The sequence below is a fragment of the Falco biarmicus genome, chromosome 1 (genome assembly GCF_023638135.1).
Source record: "Falco biarmicus isolate bFalBia1 chromosome 1, bFalBia1.pri, whole genome shotgun sequence".
Taxonomy (NCBI): domain Eukaryota; kingdom Metazoa; phylum Chordata; class Aves; order Falconiformes; family Falconidae; genus Falco; species Falco biarmicus.
The window spans coordinates 86,609,886-86,636,708 of NC_079288.1; positions in this window are offsets into that span (position 1 = coordinate 86,609,886).

Genomic DNA, 26,823 nt, shown 5'->3' on the forward strand with positions numbered 1-26,823 from the left:
TGCAGCTGAGTTGGAACGTTTGGTCCGTTGCCACTTTATCCTGGAAGGCCTCAGCAGTGCTGGGATTTGCCAAGAACATGTATCTCAGGAGCATCTCTGCCAAGCCCAGATGGTGCTTCTGCTTCCCTTCTCCTTCAAGCTCCTAGCCATGCCCTGGCCAGCTCAGAGGGTGTGTGTCTCCAAATCCTGTTTTGAAGACTATGGTAAATTCAGACTAATTCCCTAGTACTCCCAGAGTAAAATTCAAACTTTCCCTCTGAAAAGAAACACTTAGTACCCTCCAGAACCCAGGCTTTTTCACTGCTGTGGGTGGAGAGCACTGATCCAGCTTAATCAGAAGGGGAAGGCTTGCCTCACACGATTTTAAATATCTAAACTAAGTGTCTAAATATCAACATTTTAGCTGGTCATCCAGGTCAGTGCAGAGAGAGAGCCAGTTCTGGGAGGTGGCTCACCTCATTTTGACATTGACTTTAGAAGGAGAAGATTGGGACCCCAGAAATATTTGCTTTTCTTTATTGACGATAATGGATCTAACCTGTAGATCACTGTCATGACCAACAACATCCCATAGCATTGTACAGAGTCCAGCTTTCATAACTTCCCCATCTTCATACCCTTCTGCCCAAAGACCAGCATGGTGTTAGAGCTGCACTCTGCACTGTCCCACGGCAACATTTCCCATCAAACTGGACTATCTCTTGTTATCCCAACAGCCTGAGAATGAAGCTGGTAGATGCATCTCCCTCAGGTCCGTTCGCCGGGAGTGGTCCCTTTGCCAACCTTCTCCCACTTGGGAGTGTAGGTGCTTAGAAGGGCATCTCAGGGCCATCATTCAAAGCTCACTTGCTGCTCCTCAAATAATTTGGCTGAGCACCATCCTCCTGCCCCATGTCCCAGATGTTGAATAACAGTGTGTTTGGGAGATAAGTGAGAACATGTTGTTGGACAAACTCCGTTTTTCAGACTATGCATGAGAGATTCATTCCTTCCCTCACTGCTGTTGGAAAGTGACACCCAACAGCAAGAGATGACAGGGAGCAGGACACGAGACTGCAGCAGAGCACAGTTCGCTGTGCCAGAAGAGCAGAATGCTTCAAACTCAAGGAAGGTCACCAGCTCCTGCTCCTGCGACGTTATCATATGCAGCCACATGCACACAAGGTTACAGTGGGCTGATGCCAACCATATATCACCTTGCACTATCTCCCCACTCTCAGAGAGTGTTGTAACCAGTTGAAATGTTAATGGTGAGATGACAAAATTTTTCAAGCCTGAATCTGCTTAGGGCACTTCGGTTAAACCAGCTGCTGGCCCCATCTTTAATGCTTAGAAATAGGGTTTGGGTTTGTGTTTCATTTAAAAAAACATGACCTGAAACTGGCCATCACAAAGCTCTGCAGAGAGATGCTGGGTCACAGCTAGTAAGCAGAAAATGAAGGGAAAAAAGGGTTATGAACTATGAAATCCCAGCCTCTTGAAGCACAGCTATCTTTCTGTATGCTTCTTATCCAAATAATTAATCATTTTAACTCCTCAAGGCTTAGGGGTATGCTGCAGGGAATATATGCTGTTTATGCCATGGTTTAGAAACTTTTATTGGATGATCTGCAAGGGTCAGGTGTGGACGATTGGGTGAAGACAACACACAAATACACCTCTTCTGAGCTCCTTCCTTCTTCCCTGAGTTCTTATTTTTCCTATGAAAATCTCTAGATGTCATGTATGCAAGGAAAGACTTGAGGAATATGCACTAGGACTTGGGAGTCAACGTGGCCAGGAAGCCTCCAAGAGGGACGGATGGCAGCCAGAGCTCTCCTGAGTGTGCCAGGAGCCAAGGCAGAGTGGCTCAGAGGAGGGCGCATGGCTGCGCTCATCCCAGTGAGGGTTATCTCCGCAGCGGGGGGATGCGAGGCTGGAAAGGAGTGTTGTGTGCCAGGGGAGGGGGATGCTTTGCAAATGTGGTGCGGGATTTGTATTGCCGGTGGTGGGGCCAGCACTCAGCAGCACCACTGTGGTCTGCACCGTCCCTTGCAAGACCCCAAAATCGCAGCTCAAAGCAGAAAGAAATACTTTTTTCTCTTCCTCCCCCTCCTTTTCAGTCTCTTGATCTGTTTGGAGCCGGTAGGGGGTTGGCATTTCCCCCACTGTTGGGGGGGCTGGGGGATGGCAGCGGGAAACCATCCCCTCCTGGGCAGATTGTGGAGGAAAAAACTGGGGAGCAGGATGAGAAAAAATGCAATTAAAGGCTCTGCAAGATCAATGTGCAGTGGTCCAGAGGGAGCCCAAGGGAGCTGTGTTTATCTACTCTGGCTGCGAGGGGCATGGATGCCATGCTTGGGGCTGTGAGGCTCCCTCCAGCCCCTGCCTACAGGGCACAGCCCAGAGCACTTTTTTTTTTTTTTTTTTTTGGTTTGGGTTTTTTTGTTTGTTTTTTTAGACGAATCTCTTATGTGGATATGGAGGGATCACCATCCCAGAGCCGTGGGACTGTGCACATCCTGGCTGGCACCAGTACAAGACATCCTTTTGGATGCAGATACCTGCTGGGTATCTGCACACTCAGAGATGTCCCCAGAGTGGGATGTGACCCTCAGGCAGAGGACTTTCCGTAGGGGGAGCACGTGGGGCCAGCTGCATGTTTCACCTGTGTATTGCATTGCCCTCCAGCGTTAGCAGACAGGACTATTTTGTTCTGTCTGAAGCTTCTCCCACTCACCAGCCCTGAGTGTTTTCTTTTCCTAACGAGATGTGAAGGCAGGCAGGCCCTTTGCTGGTGCACAGGGCTATTTTTGGCTACAGAAGGACTGACTGTAGCTCCTTCTAATTGCATAAGCATTTGTATAATTCATTGGCACTGGATTTCATCATCGGGAGCCTAGGCACGCAGAATGAAAAAGGACTTGTGCGTTTCCTCTCCATCCTTTCTTTTCCCTCCAGCGACTGCTCTGCAGGCGATGGGTTTAGTGCCAGGTCAAATCCCCTCCGTTGGCAGGAAATGCTCTGTTTTATCCCTTTCCTGGTTTCTTGAGGAGTTCAGGGCAAACCTGGGAGGATCTGAGAAAGCATTTCCTCCTGCAGATTGCACAGCACATGCCTGGGAGTGTCAGATCGGTAGCTAAAAGCCAAACAGCCAGGGAGACTCCCAAGCAAGGGCTTATAAAATGACACGTGTGGGTTAGGCACTGAGAATGACTCACACATCCGAAACTTTGGGATCTCGGAATCCTTTGCAAACAATAGCGAAAAACAAACCTGCAGCCACGCCTGCCTCCTTGGTGGCACACAGGCTGGGGACACGTGGTATCCATCAATGCAGGGGAAGGGTGGTTCTGGGGACACCTTCGAGCATCCTTTCAGTAATTGAAGGGGGCTTATAAGAAAGATGGAGACAGACTTTTTCATAGGGCCTGGAGCAATAGGACAAGGGGAAATGGCTTTAAACTAAAAGAGGGGAGATTCTGACCAGGTATAAGGAAGAAATTTTTTACAGTGAGGGTGGTGAAACGCTGGCTGAGGCTGCCTCAAGAGCTGGGAGATGCCCCAACCCTGGAAACATTCAAGGCCAGACTGGATGGGGCTGTGAGCAACCTGATCTGGTTGCAGATGTCCCTGCCCGTGGCAGGGGGTTGGACTAGATGGCCTTTGGAGGTCCCTTCCAACCCAAACCACTCGATGATGCTATGGCTGCTAGGGAGGCTTTCAAGGAGGAAAATGTAAATCATGAGAAACTTGAATGCTCTTCGCAAGCTGGAGTCCAGCTCATGATGACTGCCTCCTCTGAGTGGTTGTGCCTGGAAGGGGTCTTGTCTCTGAAAGCATCCCTTTGCTCCCAGCCAGGATATTTTCACTCCTCTCCATTGAAACTGGTCAACAGGTTGCAAAGATAAAAGCAGAGGAGAGGGGTGAGCAGCAGGGGAGCAGTAGGCACAGACACAACGCCTGTTTCCTTAGGAACCTGGCAAATAAAATAAATAATAATAACAAAAAAGGGTCCTGTGATCACAGGGTGCTCTCAGCCCTGCTCTTAGCACCCGGCAGGAGGGCACCCAGTCTGCCTCCCCTCCGCCGGCATCCCGGAGCAGCCACAGACCTGTGTGGGCTGGGGGCAGGCCTGGAGCTAAAACAAGCGCCGCCGCAGCTGCTGCTGCTGGGATATTTTCAGTCGTGTGACAAGTTGCGACTGTCTGTGCAGAGCCTGAGCACAGCAAGGAGCTGTGCTTCATTAGTGAGGGGGCTCTGCTGCCTTCCCGTCCCTCCATCACCTCTGCCCGCACACAGCTGCGGCAAAGCCGAGGTTAACAAAAGCCTGGATTTAACATCTCCAAAGTGACATGAAAGCTTAAAACAGTCCACAACAGAATAAAAATAAACTGAAACAGGGCTTTGGGTAGGCTTTGGGACTGAACTGAGGCAAAATCCATGCAAGCTCTCATTTGATTCATGCCAGATGAGCCGTGTTAGTTCAGAGTGGCTACTTTATTTTAAAAAACAGTTTTCCAAATCCCAAAGCATTATATTTTTAGGCACCTGAGGCAAATATTTGCTGTGGAAGAGGAGACTTGCTACCTTCATGGCAGGTAAAAAACCTACCTGCCACTTTTTCCAGCTGCCTCCTCCTAGCAATGTGCTGCTTTATGCTGGGGAGAGCTAACTATCCTTAAACCCCCTTCACGAAAAATACTAATCAGTAGCCTAACTAACCTGAGCCTTGGTCATTTGGGTACCTGGTCTCTCACACTTGAAACTTTTTTTTTTTTTTTTAAATGCACACACTGTTGCTGGAAACAGCCTCCTAAGTTGGAGGATGGATCCACATTCGCAGAACAGAAGATGTATTAATTACAGGCTCCACACTTGGAGCTGAACAGGTTCCTCTGAGCTGTGCCAGGCATCAAAAAACAGCAGCTTTGTAAATACCTAGGGAGTGCTGTAACAGGCTGGCAGAAAGCCTGCAGGGAATTGCATCTTCAACCCTCTTTTTGCCATCCCTGGGCTGATTTCATCCACCTGCCAGGAGACCTTGACTCATTTAGGGTCTGCAGTGCTTTTGAGCCGTGGCCTTTTGTGCTCTCCTTTGCGATGCTGGTGGTTTCCTCTTGGTGTTTGTTGAGGTCAGATGGAGCCCAGAGGAGTTGGCTGTGCATTTGTGTGATGTCCTACGCAACAATTTGTCATCTTCTCAGCCAAAAATGTTGCTCTCTTCCAACTGTTTTCTGCCTGCTGCTGAAGACGAGCAGATGGAAAGGTGCCTGTGCGTGGTGTTTCTCCCTTCCCTGCTCCCTGAATTCATAGATCTTGTCAGAGACCAGGTGCTTCATGCTGGAGGCAGCTACAGGTGCAAGAAAACAAACTGATCACACGCTCATGTTATCTCTGATGTTTACCATGGACCTCATCTTGTCTAGAAGTCGACAGGGAGTTTGTCTGGCTAAGAAATGCCACCAGAGGCACATCTACCACTGCATTTCCCATTCAATTTCAAGGGAAAGTCTTCCTGAAATACATCTAGAATTGTATCAACCTAGTGGGGTTCTCCAGAGGACCTTTGCTGAGTGATACCCTGCAGCCAGGACATGTGACAGGGTGGCTGTACCTTCACTGTCCAGCATCTTGCAATGAGAACTTCATCTCTGCCTGGCCATCAGACCCTTTTGGTTCTTGTGAGGAACTTCTTCAAAGGCACAGTTGCCCACCTTGCCGGTATGGTCATGTACCTCCACCCAAATAAAAAGCACTGAGACCTCCTTTGCCCCACCAAACTTCTGGCTTTTGGTGGTGAGAACTAACCCAAGTCTCTGTCCTGAGCAGAGAGTGGTGATGGATGAGGGGACTGGAGCCTGGATGAGGAGGGTACAGTCCCTCTCAGGTGAGGCAGAGGAAAAAGGACATCCTTTCCATTTGCTGTAGGGTTAGGCCAGACATGGCATTTTTCACATCTCCACAGCAGAAGCCATCATCTCCTATTGGGTTATAGCTCTGTGTGCGGCTGGAAGAGGAAAGATGTCTTAGAGACAGCACTCAGAGATGCTCTCAGTCTGGTCCATGTCTGGCTGTGTTTACATGGTGTTCCCTCTCTCCGACACATGAATGGGTTCACATGATGCCCCTTGATTTCTCCCCCCACTCAGGGCATTATTACTTGCTGTCAAGTGCCAGAGCTACTTTTTCAAGGGCTTTTTAGCTCCTTGGCTGGTTGGGTCACGCACAAACTCATCCCTCCCTTCCCATCCCTCCTCCAACCATTCATGGTGGCTCATAAATCTCACTTCCCATCTGCTTGCAGGCCCTCTTTCACCCCCTCCATGCTGGGATGGGCTGTCAGTGTAACTATCTCACACCCCTGCTCTCCATTTTTTTGTTAGCCAAGCTCATCCATCCATCTTGCGGCAGCGTTTGCCATGCTGCATTTCAATGACATGGCAAGGACAGGGTTTGTGGCCCGAAACCCAAGACTCCCTCACAGCAAAGGATTGCATCGTGGTACCAAAGAGCTTACATCCAGCCAACGCAGTCCTGGAGTGAGCAGGACAGAGATCTAATTATCCTTTTATCTGACAGCAGCGGGTTGGAGCCCCAGCATCATTTCTGGTCCAGCTGTGACTCACCAGGAGTGACACCTCGCTGCAGATATGTGATCACCAGGGCTGAGCCACAGTTCACCTGCATTAGCACCCAAACACAGCACCGATGGCTGAAGGATCCCGTTGAGCAAAGAGATGCTGTTTTGGCTGCTGGAGCTGATGGGGCTTGAGGTGCTGAGAGACGATTCACAGAAGTGGTCCTGGCAGCAAGCCTTGGGGGATGCTGACCTCCAAGAACTGGAGATGCTGCTGGCAGAGGCTGTGTACCCCTGTTGGGTTCTTCCCCCTCCACCCATAGAATCCCTGCTTTGTTCTGCAGAGGGCAGTGGGGACAGCAAGGAGGACGTGCCGCCTCCTTGTCCAGCAGGGAAGGTGAGCATCTCTGGGAATGTCTCTTTTGCTGGTGTTTCTGTCAGTAGCTTAGCCCCACCTCCACCCATCTCTTGTCTTGCAGCTCATCCCAAGGCTCCCCACCTTCTCTTTCTTATCTGATACAAGTTAGACCTTCCTGGAATGGGTCTTAAGGAAACTCACCTCCCATCTCAGGCTGGTCCTCACACCACTATGGGAGGAAGGAAGAGCAGATGCTCAGATAGAGCAAAAGTCAAGAGCAGGGAATTGCAGAGATCGCTGCTGCCTGTTTTCCCACGCTTGTCACCTGGATGCAGGGGTTAAGTCCCATCCTTTTGGAGGTTTGCTCCATTGGTATTGGTCTAGGTGATGATTAGAGCGATGCTCCCCCAGAATATGATTCCCTTGGGGTAAACAAAGCATCATGCTTTCAGGATGCTTTTCAGGGCATGACAGCAAAAGCCTCTCCTATTGTTAAAAGTCAGGTTGACGGGTTCAGTGGTGGTAGGGGGATGATGAGGCATAGCAGGTATCAAACTCAGCTTGGGGGGGACGGGGGGAGCTAAAGCTAGAGCTGAATTTTTGGATGACCCAATGGGAAGTGGATATAAACAGGCTGTCCTGGAATCTGAAGAAGGCATAGACAAACCTATAGGTCTGTACAGGAAATTCCTGTATACAGGAAAGTACAGGAAATCCTGGAGCAAACACAATAAAACTCATGGGAGGAGCAAGCAAGGAAGAGAAATGAGCAGCCACTTTCTCCCTAGGCAGCAGATTTATGCTCAGTTTTTTTCATTTGCAATCTTGTGAGACCAACATAAGATTTCAAGGTCACTCAGGGGAATTTGAGGGAGGCGAGAAAATCCTGGAAAGCACAGGAACCATTCTGCCATGTTTCTGCTTTGCCCTTGCTTCAGCGAGTCCCACGTATTTTGGGAACACCCATTTTGGTAGATGTGGTGGAAGCCTCACATCGAGTGGAAGGCAATGCAAATTGAATTGACACACTTCATGCCCACGGAGGACTTCTGAAACCAGTGAAACCTCTGCGGGGGGAAAAGAAGGCAAAGAGGTAGCTGCTGATGCAGGCGGTCTCAGTGAAGATGTCACGTCGATCTGCAGCAGCAGTCAGCAAAGTTACAAATATATTCGGTGGTGTGTAAGAGAGCAGAGACAAACCATAGGATGGGCAGCAGCGTCCTCTACCCACCGAGGGGCATCTTCACCTGGAGTAATGCCTCTGCCCATGGAAATAGTCTTTACAGGGCCTGTATAGGACTGGAAAGGGCTTGTTCCTGGGTGTGAAAGGTGTTACAGGGAAGGAGGCTGGAGATGGGATTTGCTGTGCCCTAGGAGAGTGAAAAGATCTGGATGATTTGGTCCGGGTGTTTGGGTGAGACTGAGGGTATGACTGAGCTCTGGGAAGCAGTAACATCCCTGGCACATGCGTTCATACCCATCCTTGGCTTTATTAAGGATGAAGAGATGTCCTGTTGACTTTGGAGGCCCACTGACTACACATGAGGCAAAGAACTTTGCTGGTCTGCAAAAAGTGGTGGCCTCTGCTAACCGTGGCCCATCTCACCCCACTGTAGTCCCTGCTAGGGCTTTGAATGCTTTCCACACCCTGGCCACATGCAGACCTCTTCAGCAGCCAGGCAGTATGGGCTCTGCAAACACAGGCAGGGTGTCACCAGGAGGTGGTCATAATTCAGTCATCTGTTTGATCTCCCTGTAGGAGAATGAGCAAATACATGGAAATCCTCTGTGATGGATGGCAGAGTCAGGAAGAGAAAGTAGAAAAGGTGTCCAAACACACTCTAACAAACTTTCTAGGTCTGAGCTGGGGGACAGCGATAATCCATCCAGGCAGATTCTGATCTGGTTGTCTTATTAATAATACCTTTGCTAATTAACTGTAGTTCATTTTCCTGCCTCACCTGTGGACAGATCTAACAGTGCATTAGCAAACTCTCTGGCTTAATTAATCTCCTCCCTGTTTAAAGAGAGCAGAGTGAGCAAGGCTTGGATGTCTCACCCATCTCACTGGAAACATGTTCAGAGCATCACCCAAGAGGACAGGAAGGAAATACTTCGCGTGGAAAGTCCCTCTTTCCACAAGGTACAAGGGTAATGAATAGAGGTGTGCTGGCATCCAAAGAACCACAGCATGATTCATGTCCAAACAGAGACTTTATATATATTTCACACAGCAAGGATGTACCTTGCAGGGAGGACAAGGTACCGTCATGTGCTGGAACATTTTTTTTTTCTTTTTGGGAAGCTGTGTGGTCCCAGTTGTCAGAAGAAAAGCTGCGATCCCAGCTCCGGGTCCTCTCTCCCTCCTCCTGTGCCCACTCTCCCTTCTGATACGCTGCAAATTACCATCTGCAGCCCAGGACAGCCTGGCCTCAGATGAACGCCAGGCAAAGACTCTTACATAAACCTCTTCATCCATAATGGATGAACATCATCAAAATTCAACGGCAGCCTCCGGAGCCTTTCCGGTGCCTTGCCTACAAATTTCTCCAAGAGGCTAGAAAGCCCTGATTTAGCACTGCACATTGATTAGAGAGAAACCCGGGAGTTTTGGCTCCCTCGTGCCTAGGGAGTCTCCATCCTCAAAGGACCTTGTAATATAATCAAGTCCTTTTTAAACAGGAAAATGGTGTTCTGGCCTGGGCAAGCAAAAGTCCAGCTCTGGGCTTGTTCAGCCCTGGGGAGGCTGGGTGTGAAAGCACAGCTGGGAAAGATGGTGCAAATAAAACCACCGGTGACAGGAGCTGCTGGCACTTTCCCCTGTGTCCAGCTGCTGTCTGGTCACACAGCGGTGGCTTCAGGCCTGAAATGTCCCTTTATGCTTTAGGGTGAGATCTGCGGGCGGAGGAGGAAGGGGATTTCAGTGCTTCATCTTGAACTGCTCGACTTCGAGAGCACAGTGGAGAATCCCTGATTTCTCTCATCTTCAAATTCCTTTCTGCTGGTCAAGGTTTGTAGGTGTGTAGGTAATCTTTTGTTACACCAACTGTGAAAGAAATCAGACAGACTTCTGGGTCCGTGTTGGGGTTTGAAATAAAAACAGCAGATCTTCAAACTGAGAGTTTGCCTGGCAAGAAGTTTGCACCTCTGTAGGAGCAGGTAATTGGTACCAATGGAAGATAGCGTGGGGGAAAAGGGAAAAGAAAAAAAAAATTGATTAAAGAAAAAGGATAATAGGTGGGAGGGAGATTGTAGTGAAGGCTAAACAGTTGAGTGTGTGGCTTTTGGTATCCAGCTCCTGAGCTCTGGAGGTGTTTTGGCTCATTGGTCCAAGGAGTGGGAGGGCCAAATGTTTCCATTTAAAACCCATCAACCCAACATGTCCCTGCTGGCTCTGCAAGAGGTGGAGCAGAGGTCCAAGTCCATGTTGTCCCCTTGGCACCGAGGGCTTAGTCCATATAATGCCTGGCTGTGGGATGGGACACCATGGGACACCCATGCAGCAGGAGATGTTGCCTGGCCATATGCAGAGTGGCCTGTTTCTCCATCGCTGTAAAGGCTGGGAGCATGTCTGGGGCCTGGCAGGTCAGGAGAGAAAACGGTGAAAAAACCACTGAAGATGCTGTGATGAGCATGCCTGTCATCTCCTGCAGGTGGATGGATACAACCTGCCCGGCTGTGAGTGGTGAACTTGGATTGAAGTAATAGAGACAAAAAGGGCCTCTGGGGCTGCATTAGCTGCTGTTCCTCAAGATTTTTGTATCCAAGGTTCCCCTCTGTCTTCTCTCATCAAAACCTACTGGCTGTGGTTGCTCAGTGCTATATCAGCCGTTTCCACTTCCCATCACATACAAAGGAGGCTGCACTGCTGTGGGTCCTTCATCTTTCTGTGTTTTATTTGTTGGCCTCAATAGCACTTGTTTTTCCCTTGATCCCATGAGCCATGGGTGTACAGCACTGCACGCCACAGCACTCTTGTTCTAGTTGATTTTTACAGATCTGCAAACAATCCCAAGATGCTACATGGCAGTTCAGTGCCTGCTTAGAAATGCATGATGATGATAATTTCTGTGGATTATCCCACTTTAACATCTGCAGCGATGCTGTTGACATTATGTGCCAACAGGGAGGAGTAACATCTATCGGTATAAAAGCTTATGAGTACCCAGCCTCCAAGGAAAAACATATTTTTGCTTCCTGTGGTGCTGTAATTATCTGATTAGATGAAATGAGCCTGTCCCACTGCTGCAGCTGCGGGACACATTCCTATACCGGGTTAAAGTTGTCCATTTGTTGCTGTGTGTGGACCTGCTGCAAGTAGGTCTTCTGCTAATTCATGTGCCTAATGGCAGTGCTCAGGTCAGCACTGGGAGCCAGTAAATCCTTGCAGTGCGTCCCATCTCACTTATTTTTAGACATCCCAGTGTTAGATGTATCATCCTGACTTGGCAGTATTAGATTAATGGTTGGGCTGGATGATCTTATGGGTTGTTTCCAACCTAAATGATTCTCTGATGGTATCTCAGCCAGCTTTCCATGCTCTTTCTGTAGACAGTGGAGGACCTTAGTACCTGCAGATGATTCAGCCCTTGCATTTTACCTGCCTACCACAGGATGGGATGAATTGCCCCTATCAAAGCCACCTCTCCCTATAGACCGTAGACGAAATCCAGGCAATGGACTGAAACTCAGCCCTTGTCCTAAATGCTGGAGTTAATTGTGATGTCCCCATCAGCATGAAGAGCCAGAGCTCAGGCTTGGGTTGCTATCACTGTTTTTGGCATTTTTCAAGCTTTTAATCCATGATATGCACAAAAAACAGCTCCTTCAGGATACAGTGTTGTTTGCACAGAGGTTTGTTGGTTGCAGACTCACTTTCCAGGACAGCTGAAAAATAAATGCACAAGGTGGCCAAAGTCCCAGCTAGGAATAACGTGAGTCAAGTCTTGCCTCGTCTCGCTCAAAATGCTGCTGCAATTGTGGGAGTAGCAGCTTGGAGTTGTGGTCGTACAGAATCTGGCCTATTCCCTCTAGAGTCAGGGGCAACAGGAGATACTACCAAAAGAGCTAATCTGTTTGTTAGAAACATATCATGAATTCCTGTTAATTCACCCATCACTTCAGCTGGGAAGAGCCCTGCAAAAGCTGAAACATTTTGACAGTTGAAACACTTTAACACTCTTGCATGAAAATGCTTGAATGTTCTCATTTAGAAGTTACATTTAATGTTTTAAACTTACTTCAGTTTTATTTCTAAAGGTCCTTGAAATACCCTTCTGAAAAGATACAAAATAAAATAAAATGGTATTTTAGATTCCAGGTGCTTTTTAAGAACATGTTTCTCAGTATTGCAAATAAATAAATAAATTTTTTTTCCAGGTGTGATTACAGGCACAGCTTTGATACAACCATTTACACCAGAAGAGAGCATCAGGCCCTGTAGCAGAGTGTTAACCACCTTGTGCTGGGGGTTCAGTGTTGTCCCTAAGACATCAGAAGGTGGTCCATTAAATGATTATAAGTAACCCTCTCTCCCCATGTGTGCTGTCCCAGGCAGCTGGTTTGTACCTGTTACCACCCATGCCAGGAAGGACTGGAAGAAGGAGCCGGTGCCTAGTTAGAAGCCAAATTATAGCATAAAATTACAGTTCTGCAGACCAATTAAACTGTGTTTACCTACAAGTCCCTTTATTTCCCACTCATCCAACGCCCCAACAAGTGAAATGCAAACAATCCTTACTCTTTTTCCGAAACAATAAAGACAAACCATTAAACTGTTTACTATTGATAAGGGCAGAGCTGGACCTTAGGAGGTGTCAGCCATGGATGTAGCTACCCCATGTTATGCCTGGCGTCCCCAAGGTGCACATATGCACATTTACAACATAACAGACATGGTACAATAAATTCACTGCCTCCCTTATTTCTTTCCATCCATAACTTCATCAGAGCCCTTGTAGGTATTTAACTGCACTCAGGAAAATGTTAGTATATACTAGAGGGAAGAGATGGAGACCAGAAGAGCTTGTTCACCACCCTGGCTTGGGGCATGTGAAGAAAACTTGGCTAGAAAGACATTTGCTGTTGCTCTGCAAGACCTATGCATCGAACGTGGGCATGGGCAGCCCAGAGACTAGAACACACTGGATATTAAAAATTCAGCATGCTGCACAGAGCTTGGGGCTTTTAAAGCCACTTCGATCTTCCTGTGACCCTTTGTCTTGATTTTCTGGGAGTGTGCCGATCCCTGGGGACTGATGGCAGCTCAGCGTGTGGCTGTGAAGTTAAGCATTGAGGAGTTTGATGACTGCACAAGTGAACTATGACTATCTTTTCTGTGGGATGGGTTCCTCATGGGACCTCTGCTAAGTTCTGCCTCCTGTGGCTGCAGAAACCCCCTCCAAGGGCAAATCCTTTCTGCAGCTTCAGCTTTCAGCTTTTATTATTTTCTAATAGCTACTCTGGAGACCAGTTCAGGATGAATCATAGAATTAGAGAATCATTTAGGTTGGAAAAGACCTTTAAGATCATCGAGTCCAACTGTTAACCCAGCACTGCCAAGGCCACCACTAAACCATGTCCCCAGGCACCACAGCTACATTTTTTTTGAACACCATCAGGGATGGTGACTACATCGTCACCTGGGCAGCCTGTGCCAGTGCCTGCCAGCCCTCTCGGTGCAGAATGTTCCCTCACACCCAATCTCACCCTCCCCTGGCGCAACGTGAGGCCGTTTGCTCTCGTCCTGTCGCTGGTTCCTGGGGAGCAGAGACCGACCCCCCTGGCTACAGCCTCCTGCCAGGCCGTTGCAGAGCCACCGGGTCCCCCCCAGCCCCCTTCTCTCCAGGCTGACCCCCCCACCCCCCCAGGCTGGTGCCCCAGCCCCTGCCCCAGCCCCTGCCCAGCTCTGGACACGCTCCAGCCCCTCGGTGTCAACACAGACACAGTCCTCTGGGCCACCACAAAGCATGTGTATCACCAAGCTCAGGTGACAGAGGATAGGCTTGGGTAGTCAAAAAGCCTCAATAGATCTTGGCCACAGTTGTTGCATCTCAGGTCTCCATCTATAGGGGATGAAATGTTTATGCCATCAACACTTCTTAAGAAGGAATGAATCCTAGCTGCGCCACAGGCTGAATGGAAAGCACAGGTTTGGGTGGCTAGGGAAAAAAACAAGCTGTAAAACCTGCTATGCCCAAAACCCAGCCGAAGATGATGGTTTGTTAGATGAAATCCACTGAGGTGCTGGGAAGAAAAAATAAAGCAAAAAAAAAAAAAAAAAAAAAAAGAATACTCTGGGGCCTTTAAGATGCTTTTTTGCACAATAGTTGCCTTTTGAAATGTAGAAAGGAATAACCAGATTCTCACCGGGAGCATGTGTTATGTTCACACAATGAGCTGTAGGATTCTCCCTTACCAGTTGTACAGAGATGAAAGCAAAGCTGCTCACAATCTTTTATTCAGGAAGGCGGTAGTAGTTAAGATGATTAACTATTCCTTATGAAACGCTGTCCAAAGGACCCTGCTGGTTTTACGTCCAACCCAGAAATGAGCTGGTAAGTGGTTTTCGCAGACGTAGTGTGACAAGGATGGCCAAGCCGGTGGAGGGGGAACCTGAAAGATGCGCTTTGATATTATGTCAAGAATTTTCATGAATAACAAAAACCCAAAGGGAGGAGGTTTTACATTCAAAATTATGCATCACGTGTAATGAAGGTGTTATACAGTGCAATGGATCATTGATCTGTACAAATAAAGCGTCCATCACAGCCAAAGGCTGCTGAGCGCTTTGCATTGCTATGTTTGGTCTTGTTTCACCTTCTCCCGGGCTTTCTGGATAGATTCACCACTTAAAATTACACAAAATAGGCCAATCTCAAATCTACTGTCCCCATAGGACCGTGGATTTTAAGTCTGTGTAATGGGAGTCACTGAGGCAACCTCCTTTAGCACAGAATGTCTGTAAATGCTGGGAGAAATAGGGCAATCCAGATCCTTGGAGGAAACAGCCATAATTGAAAATCTGATCCAGACTTTGTCTTGAGTCCATCATAAGGTGTGAAAAAGGCCAGGAATAAAACAATGAAGTAATTAAGCCCTGAAAAGGCACTCAGCAACATCCAGGGTGTTAGCCTCATCTCTGGAGGAGGCTCCTATGAGCACATCCGCATGTTTGTAGGACTGTCCTCACTTAACACTAAATGCCTGGTGGGTAGATGCATCTGTTTTTGCTTCAGACCCTGAGCTCCCTCTGAGGTCAGTGGAGTGAAAAAGTTGCTGAAAGGACAGTTCTGGGGATTTGTTCCAGATGTGTGTCTTACTGTGCCCAGGAATTGTGGGTTTGTCTTTGCTGGCTGTGGAGTGAGGCAGCGATGGCCAGCTGCGATGGGGACACCCATATGGAAGGTACTTACTTGCAAGGGGGCAGAGGGGTCCTGCCCCGTAGCAGCCTCTCTGCTGTGTTCCCAAACAGCTCTTGAGCCCCACATTTGATGGAAGACATCAAAGACATATTTGTTTTGACAGAATCATAGACTCAGAATGGTTTGGGTTGGAAATGACCTTAAAGCCCATCCAGTTCCAACCCTTGGCATGGGCAGGGGCACCTCCCACCAGCCCAGGTTGCTCCAAGCCCCGTCCAGCCTGGCCTTGGACACTGCCAGGGATGGGGCATCCACAGCTGCTCTGGGCAGCCCGTGCCAGCACCTCGCCACCCTCACAGGGAAGAATTTCTTCCTAAGGTCTAATCTGAATCTCCCCTCTTTCAGCGTAAAGCCATTCTCCCTCATCCTATCACTAAGTGCCCTTGTAGAAAGCCCCTCTCCAGCTTTCGTGGAGGCCCCTGTAGGAACTGGGAAGTGCTCTAAGGTCTCCCAGCAGCCTTCTCTTCTCCAGGCTGAACCACTCTAGCTCTCCCAACTTGTCCCCACAGCAGAGCTGCTCTAGCCTCTGACCATCTCCATGGCCTCCTCTGGACTTGCTCTAACAGGTCCGTGTATTTCTTATGTTGAGGGCCCCAGAGCTGAACACAGTAAAATTTTGCATGTTTCATTAAAAAAACTGACTGAAGAGAAACCTTGGTCATGCTTCCACTGATGCAGACTGACCTCGGTCATCCTGAATGCTCAATAATTCCTGTTGGGAATAGATAAACACTTAGTCAAACACTTCACCCAGATTGCTCATCTATTTCAACAAGCAAACCCAATCATCCACGAACAGAAATCTAGAGAAGAAACATTTGGGTTTTTTTTCACGGTGCACACAGAATGATTTATTTTCAACCTGAGCGCCAATGGAGTGTTTGCTGTCATAGTTGCATCATGGCTGAAGAGCCCAGCTGGTGTGATCTTGTCCAAAAGAAAAAAAGGTTGAAGAAGGGAGAACCCTGAATCCAGATTGAGGAAGGACTGCTGTTTGGTCCCATCTCTGTAAAAACAACAGACAGTAGAGGGATGAAACCACAGCAACAGTGGTATTTCGTTCTCTGAATATAGGTGTTATAATGCCGTTTGGGATGACATGGGGTTCCTGAGTTGTCTATATGGGCAGCTACAACAGGGGGTTTGTAGGAAACTCACTCTTACTGAGATATTGCTGGGGGTTGGCTGGGATAACCCGAAGCATTTCCAATGGCTCTGTGTTTGGAGAGCTGAACCCACTCTCAGTGACTACTTATTATTGGAGTTAACTTGTTAACTTTCATGATTATTTTTAAGATTAGGTAGTGTAAAGCTTTGTAGGAACTTGAGATAGCATGATGTGATTGGCAGGGTGTGGGAGACGTGAATCCATAAATCTGTGCCTAGACAATAATTGTTCGAGAGTTGTTTTTTTTTTTCTCCTCAGCTCCATCCCAACAATCTATCACAGTATTTCTGGGTGGGCCCCTTGAGGACTTGAGAAAATCGCTTGCTGCGCACTGTGGGAAAAACCTTGTGATCTCATGTGACAGATGCTCTGAAGATGTACAAAATCGTAAGGTAAAACCATGCTGATGCCAAATTGGGCCATGCTGACAGTCAGAATTGTCCGCGATCTGGCAGTGACCAACAGCAGATGATGGAAGAAGAACATGAGCGTGTGGCATGAATAGTGGAGTCCGTCCTCAAAAATCCTTCAGTCTTTGGCAAATTAAGTTAAAGGTGTCCTAAGAATGAATAAGGCAAATAGAAGGACAGAGGAAACAAAAATGCATTTGTCCATATATTAATCCCACTTTTCCCACTCCATCCTGTCCCCAGCACGTGGCAGTGCAAAACCCAACAAGTAGCATTGCCAAAATGCAGCAACAGGGGATCGTCAAGAGGCTTCTTTCATAAGTGGGAAGCTGCCATGAAGATGACCCTCCTTGCTGGATAGTGGGCTGGTTTTCAGTGTCCAGGGATGTGCTTGACCATTGGGGTGAAGGCAAGGACTATGGAGCGAGCCACCGTTCTTGAGTGCTCACTGTTGGATGAGAGGCTTTGCATATTTGACAAAGCTGGTGCAGTTAGTAGCAAAAGTTGAAGAAACATATTCCCAGCTGGTTTCAGCTATTTTAGCTGGGCCAGAGACATAGCCCTGTCCTTGCACAGCCATGGCCAAGCTATAAATAAATCTTTCTAGACAAGCAAAAAATATTCCCTCCCCTCTTTTTGTCTTCCTGTAGCATTAGTTGTCTGAGATGTGGGTTGCTGTAGTGTTGGTGTTGTTGTTTTTGTCATATTTTTCTTTGCAGACCTAAACCCTCAGAGGCCAGCCCTGCACTGTAACAAGCAAAATCCAGCTGACAGGTAAAGACAGGCCTGGAGAGGCGAGCTGGGTCATGGGCTCGTATGACTCATATTTTGAGAGGCAAAAACCTTCCTCACCCACTCCTTTCCCACCTCATCCTTGCAACAAAACACACTCTGCAACATCAAAATAGTCCCAAGAAGTGTCTTGTCAGAGCCACTCAGGCTGATAAGGGATGTGTTTCCCGTTGGGGGGCCCAGTCTGTCTCCGCAGAGGCGCTGGGAAAGGGCAGAGCTCTACGGGCAGTGCTGCCAAGTGCTGGGAGAGGTCTGAAGTGGCAGGAAGCATCTGCCTCTGGAGATTCGTCTGGGTGCCTGGTGATTAATGATGAGATGGGAGGAGAGATGAGGTCTCTGAAAAAACATCGTACGGCTTTGTAAATACAGAGAGGGGCACGGCTGTGTCACGGTAAAATTGTGTGTATGGTTGTCAGGGTCACCCTTTGTGTCCACGTTTTGGGTGCCTATGTGTCTGGGCCTGAGAGCTGAGTGACCCTGATTTCTATAGGTTTTCCAGCTAAGGATTAAGCCGCATACCCAACTTCATCCCCCTCCTCTTCTTTCTCTGCAGATAAGTTCAAACATTTTGGATCTGGGGTGCCAGCTGTGGCTGAAATATGAATTTTGAGTTCATACAATAGTCCTTTAGTCAAGTCGTATGGTCGCTGACGAGGATTGCTAAAGAGCCATAATCATGCTACCATGAGAAGCATCTCATGTGTTATCACAAATATCTTTTCTAGCCTCAACTTATCTGTCCTCCCACAGATGCCAAGTTTACAGAGTTTCACTCAGAAGTTTGAATGCAAACCACGCATCTCGCGTGTTTGTGATTTCCACAAGCAGCAGGGATGCTTCTTGGGCATGGGTTAAGTTGGGTGAGGAACTGTAGATATTGTCCATACAAAGAAAAGCAGGCCTGCGGCAGAGATGAGGCTGTGATGGATGTAGTGTGAAAGTTCATGTCTCAGAGGAAGGAGGTACCGTGTCTCCCCAAGAAAGCAGGTGCTGTTTGGGTTAGAATACCTGGAGGAACAAGGGCCACCAAGCAAAGAGCAGCAATTGGAGAGGACAGAGAGCAGGGAGGGTGGTGGAGCTGGGCTGAGTGTGGCTGTGCAGGGACTGGTCATGCTGGGGAGAGCTCTGGTTTGGAAACATGAGGCCAGGAAGAAAGTCTGTTTCAGAAGGACCCAGAGGAGAGAGAGGGAACAAAAAAGGGGGAAGAGCAGAGGCTGGAATCATTGATAGAAAAGCCTGACTGTGCCACAGCTCCTTCACAACCAGGGAAACATTTTAATCCCTATTTTGCTTGTATGCAAATTTCTAAAAGACCTCTTCTAATAGCTAATTTATCGCACTCAAGAAGAGACAGCAAGATCCTGAATACTGGCTAAGTGCTTGATCAAGAGGGGCTACCAGCTGTGGCCAAGCTTGCCAGGGGGCTCGTAAGACTTTTCTTTGCAATATGCTTTTAGATCCCTGGGTGGAAAAGGCCAGGTTAAAGGAGATGCTGGATGTACCTGGCTGGCTGCTGATGTGGAGTATGAACTCAACTCTTGGTGTTGTGGCTGCTGCATTAGCTGAGATTTCAACCCCAGAGCTTGGCTTTTTGCAGTCCAATAAAGAGAGGACTTCACTTTTGGCCACAGCTTGTGGCCATGCTCTGTAAGGCGTCAGAAACTTAAAGTAAGAATTTGGGCTTAAAAGTTTCATAAATAGCTGCTCTCAGGCACAGATAAGCAGCTGAAATCTTGCTAAAGCAGCTCCAAAAATACATTGCTTCTTGTTCCTTCAGCTCAAGAGAGAATCAACAACTTGTACGGGTGAGTAAATTAATTTTTGCCACTTGCAAAGCCCATGCGATGGATGATTACCCGTATGGAAGCAGTACCGCCAGCAGTATAAAGGGAAGGGTCTCCCCAGGCTTTTTGTGAGGCTTCCCATGCTGCCAGTGTTTTCCTTGGCATTTCTGCCAGAATTAAACTGCTCCAGGGAAAGGCTTTGCTGGCAGCTTTCCCAAACCAACCCTGCTGGGACAGTTTCATGCTGTTGCCCATCACTGCCACATGCAATGCCTCTGTCTCCTTTTTGGGAATGCAGTGGTTGGGTGATCCTCAGGTCACCTTTTTCCAGGTGATCGTCCATGGTTAAGCCCCAGAGTCACCACAGCTTCTCACCTCAACAACAGACAGGATCAAATCAGCCTGCAGCCGTGGGTGAAAGCCTTTGCAGACCCTTACATGTGGCTCTGTCTGCCACTCTTCAAAAGCTCGTGAAGCCTAAGGAATGGTTATCCCAGGCAGATCCTACTGCTCTCTCCCTAAACCTTCTCTCTTCAGCCTTGGCAACACTCTCCTCTTTCAAAAAGGGAGGGGAATAAGGAAATGCAGAAAGTTAACAGCTTTGGGAGCTCAAGCCAGCTGGATGTGGGTTCCCAGGGCTCTGCACCATGCTCAGAGCAACAAGGACCTTCTCCTCTGTGTCCCCACAGGGTCTGTTCTACCCAGGTCACCCCAGGCCTGGACTCTGACTACCATGTACACTGCTTTTCATCTGCCAAAGCACAGGCATCTGCCCTGCACTGCAACTACCCCCAGCTGGCAGGGCTGTGGGAAAGCTCTTGTTGCTGATGGATATTCATGCCCAACGTGACGGAGGTGCCCTTGAGGCCACAGCAGCCTTGTCCCACCATGATGAAGGGGACCATCCCCACCCAGCCATGCTGTGGGACCCTTTAGCAAAGCAATGCTCTGCTGAATTACGCAGCATCTGCTCCAGTGCCATCAACACGTCAGAAGGATGCAATAATTTTCCCTTTCTGCACAGCATCACACCTCGGGGCCCAGGTTTCTGTAGCGCTGAGCATCTGCCGAGCCCATTAGCGTCAGTGGGAGCTGCTGGCACTTAGCCCCATCAAAAATTGGGGCCATTTAACATGACTCAGCTGAAATACAAAATTAGCCAAAAAGGTACGGCTGAGTTGGAAGATCTGAGCTGTTGTGCTTTGATATTAATTCTGGCCATGCATATCTTTACAATGTTACAAATGCTATTTTACAGATTGCGGCAGGCAGAGACACATACACGTCTTATTTTCACAGTAGTACCACAGGCAAAGGGAAAAAGCTGGTCATATTGTCCCCCCAAAAGAAAAGCTTGGCTTCTAGGTAACTCAGGAATGTCCTAGAGATTGGCTTTATCTATTTGTATGTTTATTCCAGCTGGCATCCATGAATCACTGCTAATAGCAAAGGGTTGCATAATTGTAAGGAGGATGCTTTTGTGATGCCTCTGACCATAGAAGATACATCTATTTTGGCTTGTGTCTATGAATAGGTACCCTACTCTGACTCTCTGCGTTTGCAAACCATAGATGCTACTGAAAATAAGATATGATTGGCAGGTACAACTTGATTAGCATATACAAATTGCTGTGGCCTTTCTCCAAGCAGTCATTTGTACAAATTGTTTCCTCTGTCTCCTAGCTGAAAAGAAACAGAGCTATTAGGTAAGGTGAGACTTTAAAAGAGTCAGCACAAGGCTAATGCTCACGCCATCTCATTTCACACCCTTTTGAATGTTCAGCTTTTTCTGAACTGTGTCTTTTTCCCCTTCCTTAATAAAAAGGCCAAAACACATGGGCTTTGGGTGAAGAGGCGGTTTTTTTCCCCTGAAGAAAATCCTTGCTTTTTTCTTTTTTTCACAGCTTTTTTTTTTCCTTACAGCAACTGTGCCTAAAATATTTGCTCATTGTGGTTTTTAAACAGATGAAAAATTTCTATAGCAGTTTAGATTATATATATATTTTTTAAATCACATCAAAATGGGAAAAGAGGCTTGCAAGAGAAAGAAAACCTCACTTGATGAAAAGTGCTTCAGAGTGGGCTGAGATTATATCCCTCCCTCCATATTCAACCCAGGAATGGGTCTCACAACATTTTTGCACTAAGTACATTACAGCACACTCCTCTTAAGATGTTTGATAGCACCAGTCATGGAGGTTCAATCCATGAGTCAAATACACCAAATGGCTGAGGGTAGCTCCAAAGACATGCATTTCCTCCCAGACACAGGAATAATCTGGCTTTTTCACTTTGCTTTGTGCACGTTGGACCTAGAAATGGTGTTGCACCCTTCTCTGTAATCCAGAGCAGTCCAGTGTTGTTATTTTCATGGTATTGAAGGTTCCCATGGCTCCAGGAACCAAAGGCTTAAGACCTTCAGGACCTTCCTGATCTCTATAGGCGATATGAGGGTCAGCTGGAGAGTCAGTGGGTCACTGAGTCCCTTTGAGTGAGAACATCACTTCAGAAATTTTATCCTAACCAATTTAATTACAATAACAGCAGCCTGTCCAAATTTCATAGGCTTTTGAATCGATAATTAGGCATCTTAACACTGGTGATGAATATCAGGCTGAATTCTGGCTGCAACCTTAATTAAAAATATCTTGCAGCAGGATAAATAAATAATTCCCTTTTAAGTTTAAGGCCATTTTGTGCTTCAGACCCTGCTGGGCTGCAGGAGTGCTGGTGTGTGGGAGAGGCGTGATAGCTCTGCCTCAATGAGATAAGTGGTGGAGAGGCAGTGTGCATCCTCCAATGCGGTCCTCACCACAACCCTTCGTGGGCTTTGCAAACTTTCTGGCCAGAATCGTTTTGCTTTTTCTACGCTGCCTCAGAGATATTTTTTTTTTCTCTCCTTGCTTGTTCTCTGGGGGCTTAAATAAATAGAGTGTGAGTGGGCGGGTGGGTGAGAGGAGGAGGCAACTTTGGGCAGCCAAGCTGAGCATGTCACTTGGTGCAGGAGTGTTGCATGGTCATGGATGTCCAAAAAGCATGGGTTGTTCTCCAACCCCAACCCTAAACGGGAAGGAGCGGGTCACGGATTTGCTCCTGGGCTTCCTGGCCAAAACCAGTGCATATCTGGTGCCAAAATGACACATGGGCATTGTAGGTCCTCCTGAAGGGCTCTTTCTGGCCATGACATTTTTGCCAATAACCCAGCCAACAATACAAAATCATTGACAGTGTTTTGAGCTGAGAATGAGATTACTGGTGTAATGTGTAATGAAGCAGGGCACATAATACCACAGTGAGTCAGAGGTGAAGGTGTTTCAGACTTTATTTTGGAAAGCAGAGGTTTTAAAGACCACAATCAAAAATCAGCTTGGAACCAATGCACATATATCAGTTCAGATCAAGCTGAGTGATGGAGGCAAAGCAGGACCCCAAATGGAGATCCCTAAAGGAGCAGCACTGAGAAATCCAAGTTGGTGACACCATAAACAGGTTTTCCAAAATGATTTACCACATCTTGGAAAATCTCTGAAAATGGGTACCTGGTTGACAGGTCCAGACCTCACTGGAAAAACTGGAGCATTGGAAGGTAATTGGAAATATAAGGAATATGGCAATAGGGACAATAAGTGATAGAGCCCACGTGGAGATGAAGAAGGGATGTATGGCCCAAATAAACACTCAGTGTTGTCTCTTTTTCTGAAACCTGGGGAAAATGTGGGTAGTGAAATGGGAATTACTAACCTAGGGGTGAAAAGTCAGCGCTGTTTCAGATAGATAACCCATTCTTGAGTACTGAAACGCCTGAAGTGTGAGGCAGCGTGTGAGACTGAATTAAAGTCAAACACAGGGATGGAGTATGACTGGAGAACAGCAAGTAGCATCCCTGCCTGAAGGACAGAAAGAAACGATCCATGCAGCTACAGGCCTGCCAGTCTGGCCTTAGTCTCTCGTGGAGAAGCAGTCTTCAGATGGGAAGAGGTGGCAGTGTTGGGAAGAGGGACGGAGAATAGACTTCAGGAGAAGCAGCCACTCAGCCCTAGCTTTGGTCCAGCATAAGATGGGTTGAACATGAGGGGAAGATTTCCATCATACATTGCTGACAGTGCTGTCATCGGGGTGGTATGAAGCAAGTGAGTGCTGGGTGCATACTCCATCCACAGTCTGTGGTTCCAGAAACCCAGTGCCGCAGTGAAAATGGTACTTGGACGAAACATCCTCCTTCTGCATGGAAGAAGAAAAGCCACAATGACATACCATGTGCCGCAGGAAAAGGGAAGAAATCAATGTCCCAGGGACATCTTTCAGAGACAGCATCCAGATATCCTAGAAAGTCCATCTCTCCCTGTGCTACACCAGGAACCATAAGGGCCCTCCTGATCCCTATGGAAAGCTCATTCCCAATCATAAAATGGTGACTGATTAATTCTGGAGCTCATGATCAAGATCCACAAAGCAGGAATTTAAATGAGGTTTTCTGAAACTGCTTGGTGCATTCTGCCCAACAGCCCCTCTTCATTAAAGCTATAATCAATGGGCAAAGATGCATCTTTTCCTGCAGCCAAGTAATGCAGTGAAGACATAGTACAGGTCCAACATGACCAACACAACCCACAAGTTGTGATTAGGTTCCTTTTCAACCTCTGCTGGTGGGACCCATGGATCAAACACTCAAAATCTCCCAACTGCACAGGTTTTAGTCCCTGGCTCCATGAGTGTCGGACTCCAGGACAAGTATGGTTGAGAGGTGCCGAGACTGGCACTTCCTGCTCGCCCAACCCATCCCTCTGATCCCACCTGTGTGCACACCCCCCTTGCCATCTAGCTATAAAGCTGAGCAGATCTCTGAAGGAAGGCATTTCCCATCCCTGACATGCTGATGAATGATGGAGCATACCTGTGTGTTTTGCTGGCCATGGGATCGGTGGGAGCAGGACCTCTCCTCCCCAGCAGCAGGAGGGATTGGCAAAGGTTGGGAGCGTGCGCATCAGTGCTTTGTGCCAGGACCTAAAGGGACCAGTCTCATTTTAAGCCTTTCTTGTGGATTGAAAGTGTGTACTATTCCCCTGCAATATTTAATACCTTGCTATGGATCCTGAGGAATATCTGCCCGCTTGATCATTATAATTAATAATAACACCACGCTGCAGGGAAAAAGACTTGTCTAAATGCTTTCAATTGTTAATGACTCAGACCTTAAGGTTTAATTCATCCTATTCCTTCCTTGTTAATTAAAGGCACTCTGTCTCTCGTTGTGTCAGCCAGATGAAGAAGAGGAGATGCAGAACAGCTGTTACTGCCACGGCAGGGAGATTGCATAAAAGTTATCTCAGCCTGGGACACCTTGGGAGCAGGGATGACTGTGGACAGTAGTTTGCTTTATCTGACAGCAAAGATGGAAAGAAAATGTGCAATGTGGTGATAAACTCCCTTCCCAAGCTTCTTAAAGCCTTTTCTTTACAATGCAGAGATTATAGCTATAGCTTGATTTCTGCTCTGATTCCTTGATAGCCAGGAATTATTTATTTTGCAGCTGTCAGACTGTATTTGCCACATGTAGCACTTTTCTATTTGGTCTGTCTCAGATATCCTGGGGTTTTATACCTGAGTTTATGTTGTTTGTGGCTCTCTTAGAAATACAACAAAGCCAAAAATAATTGTGTTTATTACAACTCATTTTGAAGTTTTTCTGCCAGGCAGCAGCAGAGTTCAGGACCTAGTGGGACGCTTTCCAGGCAGAAAAAGGGTCAAGTGACAAAAATCAATACAGTTTGAAGCATAGGTCACTTATTTGCAGCAGTGCTGGATCAGATAGTAACCTCCCAGACTGAGGAAGAATCCTTCCTGGTATCCACCCAAAATAGCAAAATTAATATTCATTAGTTTATTTAGCAAGGTTAGGGTGGAAAAGAAAGTAACCTTCATTTGACAGCAACTCCCCTGCCCCCATTCAGTCTAACCTTTCATAATTTCAGTCCTCTCAACCTTGTGGTGGTTCTGTGCAGGAGCCAAGATACTGTTGAGTAATGGTAAGCTTAGTCAATCCCCTCCAGGGGATACATGTAAATAAGGAAGGTTTGGCATGGGGACAAAATGATGGCAAATCCCTTGGGCAGTGCAGAGAAAAGAAAAAAAAATCCCAATCAAATAATTTTGCTCTGTTTCAAAAAAATGGTACTTTCATGTTGGGCTGAAAATATCCTCCTGGTACTTTCATATCTCCAAAGTAGCTTGGAGATGAAAGCAGCTTTGCAGAAAGGGCTTCCGAGGAGAATTTGTAGTGGTCCTTTAGTCCTGCTTGCATTCAGGCAAAATTTGGATATTTTTTTGCTGAAGAAATTAAATTCTGCTCAGGGATTTGAACCTGCCTCCCTCTCCCCAGACCTCTGCTGCCATGTGATAACCACACCCCCTTTCCCCTTTAAAAGCAACACACCACGCCCCCCCCCCCCAACTGATTCATCCTTTGGCACTTGGAGGATAAAGAGACATTTAAAATCTCTGCACGTTTCACAAAATGCCACTTCTCCAGGGTTCCTTCCTTCCCTGAAGGAACTGCTGCTTGTAACTAACTCAAAACAGCAAGAACCAAATTTTATCAGTGGTTAATCCTGTTAGAGCAAACACGAGCTGAGGGATAAAGTGGGTTTCTCTCCTCCACCTGCCCCCGTGCCTGCCAAGTCCCAGGACGCTGCCACCTCTAAGCAACTTTTCCTCGTCTGCGATATTTTGGTGAAAAATCGGTGGTCCCCCAGCTTCAAAAGTTGCAGGACAGGCAAATGCACAGAGATTTATATTACCCAAACTACGTGTCTCTGTTTCTTTTTGATGGAGGAAACAAAACAGTGTCAGTGTTTGCGCTGGTGTGAGCTGGTCTGAGCACAGACGTCTAGGGCGCTGCTTATGGCTACAACCAGCCAGTGCCTGCAAATCTGCAGTTTGCTTTGCTTTGGGTTCATTATTCCACATAAAAACCTTTGGCTTGGAGAAGACCTTTCTTACCAAGAGTTCCACCATGATTTGATGGTACGTACCACATGTTGAGTTCATGCCAGCCTTGAAAAGCATGTTTTGAGTGAAATCTCATGAGTACAATAGTCCCATCCAAGGTCTCTCTCAGCCCAGCGTTTTTCAAATCATGTTCAAGACAAACACGTAGATCCTTGAGTCAAACAAGTGGTGAACATACCCCAGGGGAAGATCTGGAGAGAGCAAGTTCAGCACAGCTGCTGTAGTGAAACAGTAGGTGCTTGGGAAAGTCAGGGTCCCACTGAAGAGCTTTTTAATTTGACCACAACTCACGAAGAAGCCCTTTCCCTGGAGGCATAGAAA